Source organism: Anser cygnoides, chromosome 1 (assembly GCF_040182565.1).
Source record: "Anser cygnoides isolate HZ-2024a breed goose chromosome 1, Taihu_goose_T2T_genome, whole genome shotgun sequence".
Lineage (NCBI taxonomy): Eukaryota > Metazoa > Chordata > Aves > Anseriformes > Anatidae > Anser > Anser cygnoides.
In genome coordinates, this window is record NC_089873.1 from 173,807,490 (window position 1) to 173,813,920 (window position 6,431).

At 39.1% G+C, this 6,431-nt stretch overlaps 1 non-coding gene across 1 annotated transcript; it reads right to left on the reverse strand.

The window, feature by feature from the left end:
- Positions 1-462: 462 nt before the first annotated feature.
- LOC125182006 (U6 spliceosomal RNA) lies at positions 463-569 on the reverse strand. The gene has a single exon (XR_007160846.1). It is a non-coding gene; the product is annotated as a U6 spliceosomal RNA (small nuclear RNA).
- Between the last annotated feature and the right edge of the window lie 5,862 nt (positions 570-6,431).

The window sequence follows — 6,431 nt, forward strand, 5'->3', positions numbered from 1 at the left end:
GGATCCCATCCGGCCCATTGACTTGCATACATCCAAGTGCTGTAGCAGGTCTCCAACCATTTCCTCGTGGATAGTGAGGGCCACATCCTGCTCCACATCCCCTTCCGCCAGCTCAGGGTACTGGGTATCGAGAGAACAACTGGTTTTGCTGCTAAAGACTGAGGCAAAGAAGGCATTAAGCACCTCAGCCATTTCCTCATCTCTCCTCACTAAGTTTCCCCCCCCATCCAGTAAAGGATGAAGATTCTCCTTAGTCCTCCTTTTCGTGTTGATGTATTTATAAAAACATTTTCTGTTGTCTTTAACAGAAGTAGCCAGATTGAGCTCCAGATGAGCTTTGGCCTTTCTGATTTTGTCCCTGCACAGCCTCGCAAAATCCTTATAGTCCTCCTGAGTGGCCCACCCTCTTTTCCAAAGATTATAAACCCTCTTTTTTCTCCTAAGCTCAAGCCACAACTCTCTAAAAATATGGAACGCTTCACGATTTTGTGTGTCATCCTTGCGCAGGGGCCATGCTAATCTTCTCTGTATCGTTCCAATTTTAGTACATGTGCTGCCGAAGCGAGCACAAAGCGAGGATTTGATCAAACAAATCCTACCAACATAATTTTGCTTGTAGTGTTATATTTTTGCACTTTAAAAGGACAAAGCTTTGAAGTTTAAAATCTTTTCTAAATACCCAGCCTGAAACACCAATGCCTCATGGAGCACTTCATGTTGCACAGTAAGTAGAGGTGGTAAGAGATTTATAAACACACGCTGTTTCTGGCTTGGTGAAAGAAAAGATCTCTGCCGTTTTGTAACTATGGTAAAATAATGTTTATATTTGCAGACTTCTCCTTGGTCTGGCTGCTCAAAATTTTCACTTAAAGGTTTGAAGTTGTTTGATTATTAGGACCAAATCTCCATGCTACTTCTGAAAGATACCTTACATCTATCACCCCTTCTGTCCTGACAACACAAAGACATGAACCAAAGGCAGAGTAACTCTGGCTCCTTTTGTGCTTTTGAGAGTGATCCCCTTCCCCATACCAAGTGTTGCTGACGTGCCAGCCAACCCTAGCCTTCATGTGCATGTGCTTTCTTATTATTACCATATAGAAGCATCTGAATAACCACTCTGAGAAAATATAATTCAGGAAAACAACCAAGAACACACCAGGACCTTTGTCACAGCTTAGCTACCTTTATTCAATGCCAGCTTATATGGTGTTGTGCAAACTTGGATCAGACATGAAAGGAGCTATGTGAGAGAAGTTGTCATTGGACCGTGTTCTTTTGATTTTTTTTTTTCAAGTTTAGGCTCTTATTCTTGGTCCTTATAAGCTATGTTGAAGCTATGTTGCAGCTATTGTGCTTGGCCTTGTATTTCACTGTCCTAGATCCTAGGGCCTAACTAATAAAAAATTTCACTGGTACATGGACAAGTGATAGTAATGACTGTACAGCAGGCAGGAAATGTTATCGGAAAGAAAATATCAAATGCAAACTAAAGCTTTACAACTTTAACTTGGACATGTGTGATTATCAAGGAAATCGTCTTTGTATCTAATATACTGCAGACATTTTTCAGACATCAGAGTTAAAAAAGGATATTATTCTTACAAAACTAGAAAGGTCAGTGAGATACTTGCTGCTTGCATGTTACTCTGACAAATATGACTACCTCAGGGCAAGAGTTTTACATTCAGAAAATAATTGCACTCTTTTATTTGTAAAATCATCATTCTTACAGTGTGTTGTGGTCTATTCTCTTCATCTCACTCTTGGGTAATATTTTTTTTTTCTAAGCTGCTCTCTCATTTTCCATTTCCTGCCTAGCCAAGAGAGAGAACAAATTAGACAAAGTGTTCAGTCTAGGAACTTGAATATTTTTTTTATTTACAGCCTTGTTGTCATGCTTAGCTGAGCTACAGGAGCTACAGTTTTGACTTCTTTTAGTACTGAATGTAAGTGGATATACGATATTGTGAATAATAAAAAACATGTTTCTTCTTGTGAGATGTAAAACCATATCTTATGATTTAAAAAGTGTCTGTATTAAGACATGCTCTTCTTTGCAACATTTACAGAAGTAAAATTTATTGAAGACGGAGTATCTACATGATCAGAATCAAAATGAAATTAAAATCTTCCAAAGACAGTCCTCCCACAGACTGGGAAATTTTGTTTGTTTGTTTGTTTGTTTGTTTCCTTGCTTTTGTTGTTGTTGCTTTTTATTATTATTATTATTTATTCTTCCTTTTAGCTTCTTCCTTTTAGCATTCACATTATTGTCATCCTCTTTTCTTGTGGGTATCATGAGAAAGTGGACCATACAAACAACGTAAGAGTGGTGTTCTACATAATTCAGAAACATTATTTTCTTGTTGTATACTATACAATAGTAAATTCATTGTCTTTGACCACAAATACAACATGCAGAAAATCACAGAATCATAGAATCAATAAGGCTGGAAAACACCTTGAAGATCATCTGGTCCAACCGTCCCGTCCCCCTACCACCAATATCACCTACTAAACCATCTAAGCACCACATCCAACCCTTCCTTAAGCACCCCCAGGGATGGTGACTCCACTACCTCTCTGGCCATCCCCTTCTAATGCCTGACTGCTCTTTCTGAGAAGAAATGTCTTCTAATTTCCAAACTGAACTTCTCCTCGTGCAATTTGGGGCCATTCCCTCTAGTCCTATCACTAGTTATCTGCAAGAAGAGGCTGACCCCCAGCTCCCCACAACTTCTTTTCAGGTAGTTGTAGAGAGTAATAAGGTAACCCCTGAGCCTCCACCAGACTAAACAACCCCAGTTCCCTCAGCGGCTCCTCACAGGACTTGTGTTCCAGGCCCTTCACCAGCTTCGTAGCCCTTCTCTGGACATGCTCCAGGGCCTCAATGTCCTTCTTGTAGTGTGAGCCCAAAACTGAACAGAGTATGTAAATTGCAGCCTGTTACTATTTATAGATTTAATAATCCTACTCCATGATTATTATTTTATCTGCTGTTTTCCTTGATTATTTGCATGGGTCAGAGTCAATGCCTATCTGTTACTTTGGAACACCCACAAATAATATTTGCATTACAAGAATTTTCCTGACAGACCTGGTTAAGCGTTTTCTGTACTGTTTTCTATCCTGGATAATTTGATCACTGCAGGGCATGTCTAAGTTGTGCATAATCCTACAAGCTCTGAACAAGGAAATTTACATGACAGAAAGCATTTTTGCCCTAAAAAACTATTAAGAAAAAATAAGATGTAGTAACAGACATTCCTAGATTCTTTATTAAAGGACAGAGAAACAAATTGAAAAAGGAACAATTTATGTATTTATGTGTACATTCCTTCCACAGATACTTTTTGTCTTGCTGAAGTGAATAAGCAGTGCCCACTATTTATTCAGTTTTGTGTGTCAGGTAGAACATAGTAGGGGGTGAAATGAATTCATCTTTCTGTTTTCAAGTAAACTAAAAGCAATTTTAGTCTTCCCATGTGGTCACTTGAGGTGCTTGTCATGTTCTAGCTAATGATATCAGGCACCCTCAGGTTGTTTAAGTATTCATGAAGTAATTAAATCCTCATTAACATATAAATAAAAGAAAACTGAAAACAAGTTTAGGAGACACCTAACATCTGTTCTAATGCTTTTAAGTATTAAAATGTGCCACATACAGAAGGAAAAGTGCATTCTGTTCAGGGAAGTATTTTGCATGGATTATTTATAGAAACTATAATTAAACTGATTTGGCATATTAAGTAAAGTTAACAGCAAAGCATTATTTAGGTAGTTCATACGTCTCTGCCACCCAAAAAAAGGAACTAAAAATAGGAAAGGGGGAGGTAAAATTAAATTTTGTTTGTTCTGAGATCCAGATGAAATTCCAAGAACAGTCAAAAGAATCCTCCTTTAGAGTCTGAGAAATGCAAAATCTTACAAGGCAGGCATATGTGGGCTTCTCGTTTAAATACACCTTTAAATACATATATATATATATAACTGACATTTGATAATTTGATATTACTGACATTTGAAAAACAAAACCCCAAAAGTGGTTCTACACAATGACTCATAAGTTAACCCTTATATGTCTTCAAATTCTGAGTTTAATTGAGAATTATATCATACAACTTGAGACTTTAGTTCGGAGACAACCTTATATTCTCAAAAGAATTTATCCTTCTAATATTGAAGAAATTACTTCTTTATATATAGTATATATTTTTTTCTAAAAATATTAAAATAAATATATTTTACTTGTGAGCAATGTATGTGCCCACTGTTCCATACCATGCCACTGCAGCTTTCTCTATGATAGAAGCAGACAAATAAACTTCAATAATGAACCATGCATTGAGACTGAGAAGATGGAAAATGGCAAAGGAGAGATAGAATATATCTTTCAAGTGCAGTATACAAAATCATTTGTGTTCTTTTCTTTGTAACAATCTCTGTCTTTTTTTTTTTTTTTTTTTTTTTTTGTAATCTATATTAAAATGTATTACACAATGGTGTTAATTCATTGTGCCCTTACATAGTAAGGGGTACATAAGATATAAGCTTTTATTGCTCTAGCTTTCACTAGAAAGGAATGCATACCCAGGGAAATTTAACATTTCTTACTGTTTATTTTATGCAATTTATTTCAAAAAGCAGTATTTCATGTCTTAGCCAAATTCTGCGTTCTTACATGCTTTTTCTCACTGTGATGCCTACTGAGGAAAATGTATGCCAATTATGCAATGTGTTTGGTACATCCTGAAAAGGGTGTATTGTGGAAAAGGGCACATAGACCTACCTGAAAGAAAAAGATAAACATATTTTTCTCTTTTTTAACTGTGGTAGACAAAGGGCAAGTAATTTAAAAGTAGCTGCATTCTGTTATCATTATGCACATAAGTATTATTCTTTTAAGAAGACCGCTATTCACCACCGGTAACTAAAGTTAAAAGGAATAAGTGAAAATATTTTCCTCATATTCAACTCACGTCAGTTCCAGAAAATTTAGGATTAGCAGAGAATAATGTTGTCTTAGGCATTATAACTGTGAAAAGAAGACGTGCTCATACAACATAGGAAAAAAAAAATGTACTCCTATTTATCTTAAACCCATATTGCAATGAAGACACGTAATGAAGCTTGGATTATTGCAATCTTGTATTGGTAAAAAATGATTATTTTACAAGTCCTCATGAATAGACTTTTCTTCAAAACTAGAGAGTGCTTGTTCCAGGGTAGATTTTTGGAGAAAAATATGGTAGATTCAATACCTGTTGACCAACATCGGATACGTTTCATAAAAATATTACTAGTACCATTAAAGATAATCACAGACACATGCATGCACATGTGCACACACATGCCTATGTGTATACATATATATATTTAGACTTATTGCTATCTGGGAACAGAAAGGAGTCTAGAGGATTTACAACCCTGTCTGCCAAAAAATGGTCTCAATTGAGTTTGCTGTTAAAGATTCGTCTCACTCTTCAGTGCATCTTCCACTGCCAGGCAAGGTGAAATTGACTTTTCACTGACCAAAAGAGAAAACCGTCAGTAGATCAAACTGTATATTCAATTGCAGATCTACTTTGTTAATTAGAAAGACTCAGTAAGGGAACTCAGATTAAGTCATTGGCCGTCTACACTGTACATGTGTATTGGGTTTATCTGGCAAGGTGTTGGTAGCAGGAAGGCTTCAGGGGTGGCTTCTGTGAGCAGAAGCTCCCCCGTGTCAAATCAGAGCCAGCTCCAGCTGTCTCCAAAAGGGACCGGCCGCTGGCTGGGCTGATGCTGAGCCAATGAGCAACACTGGTTGTGCCTCTGTGAGAGCAGATTGAAGAAAGATTGAAGCAGATTGATGCAACAGTGAGAGAGGAGTGACGAGTGAGAACTAGCCCTACAGACCCCAAGGTCAGTGCAGAAGGAGAGCACGAGGTGCCCCAGGCATGGAGCAGAAGTTCCCCTGCAGCCTGTGCAGAGGCCCCTGCTGGAGCAGGCTGTCCCCATGTAGCCCAAGGCTCCCACGGCAGAGCAGATCTCCACGCTGCAGCCAGTGGAGGAGCCCCCGGTGGAGCAGGTGGATGTGGCCTGGAGGAGGCTGCAGCCCATGGAGAGCCCCTGCAGGAGCAGGCCCTGAGCTGGAGCTGCAGCCTGTGGAGAGGATCCCACGCAAGAGCAGGGGGTCTGGGGGGAGCTGCCGCCCATGGGTGACCCATGCTGGAGCAGTTTGCTCCTGATGGATGGACCCCATGGTACAGAGCCATGCTGGAGCAGTTCTTGAAGAGCTGCTGCCTGTGGGAAGCCTACGCAGGACCATTTCAGTAAGGACAGCATCCCATGGGAGGGACCTAACACTAGAGCATAAGCAGAGTGTGACCATTGAGGAGTGGCGGAGATGAAGCATTGCACACTGACCACAGACCCCATTCTCC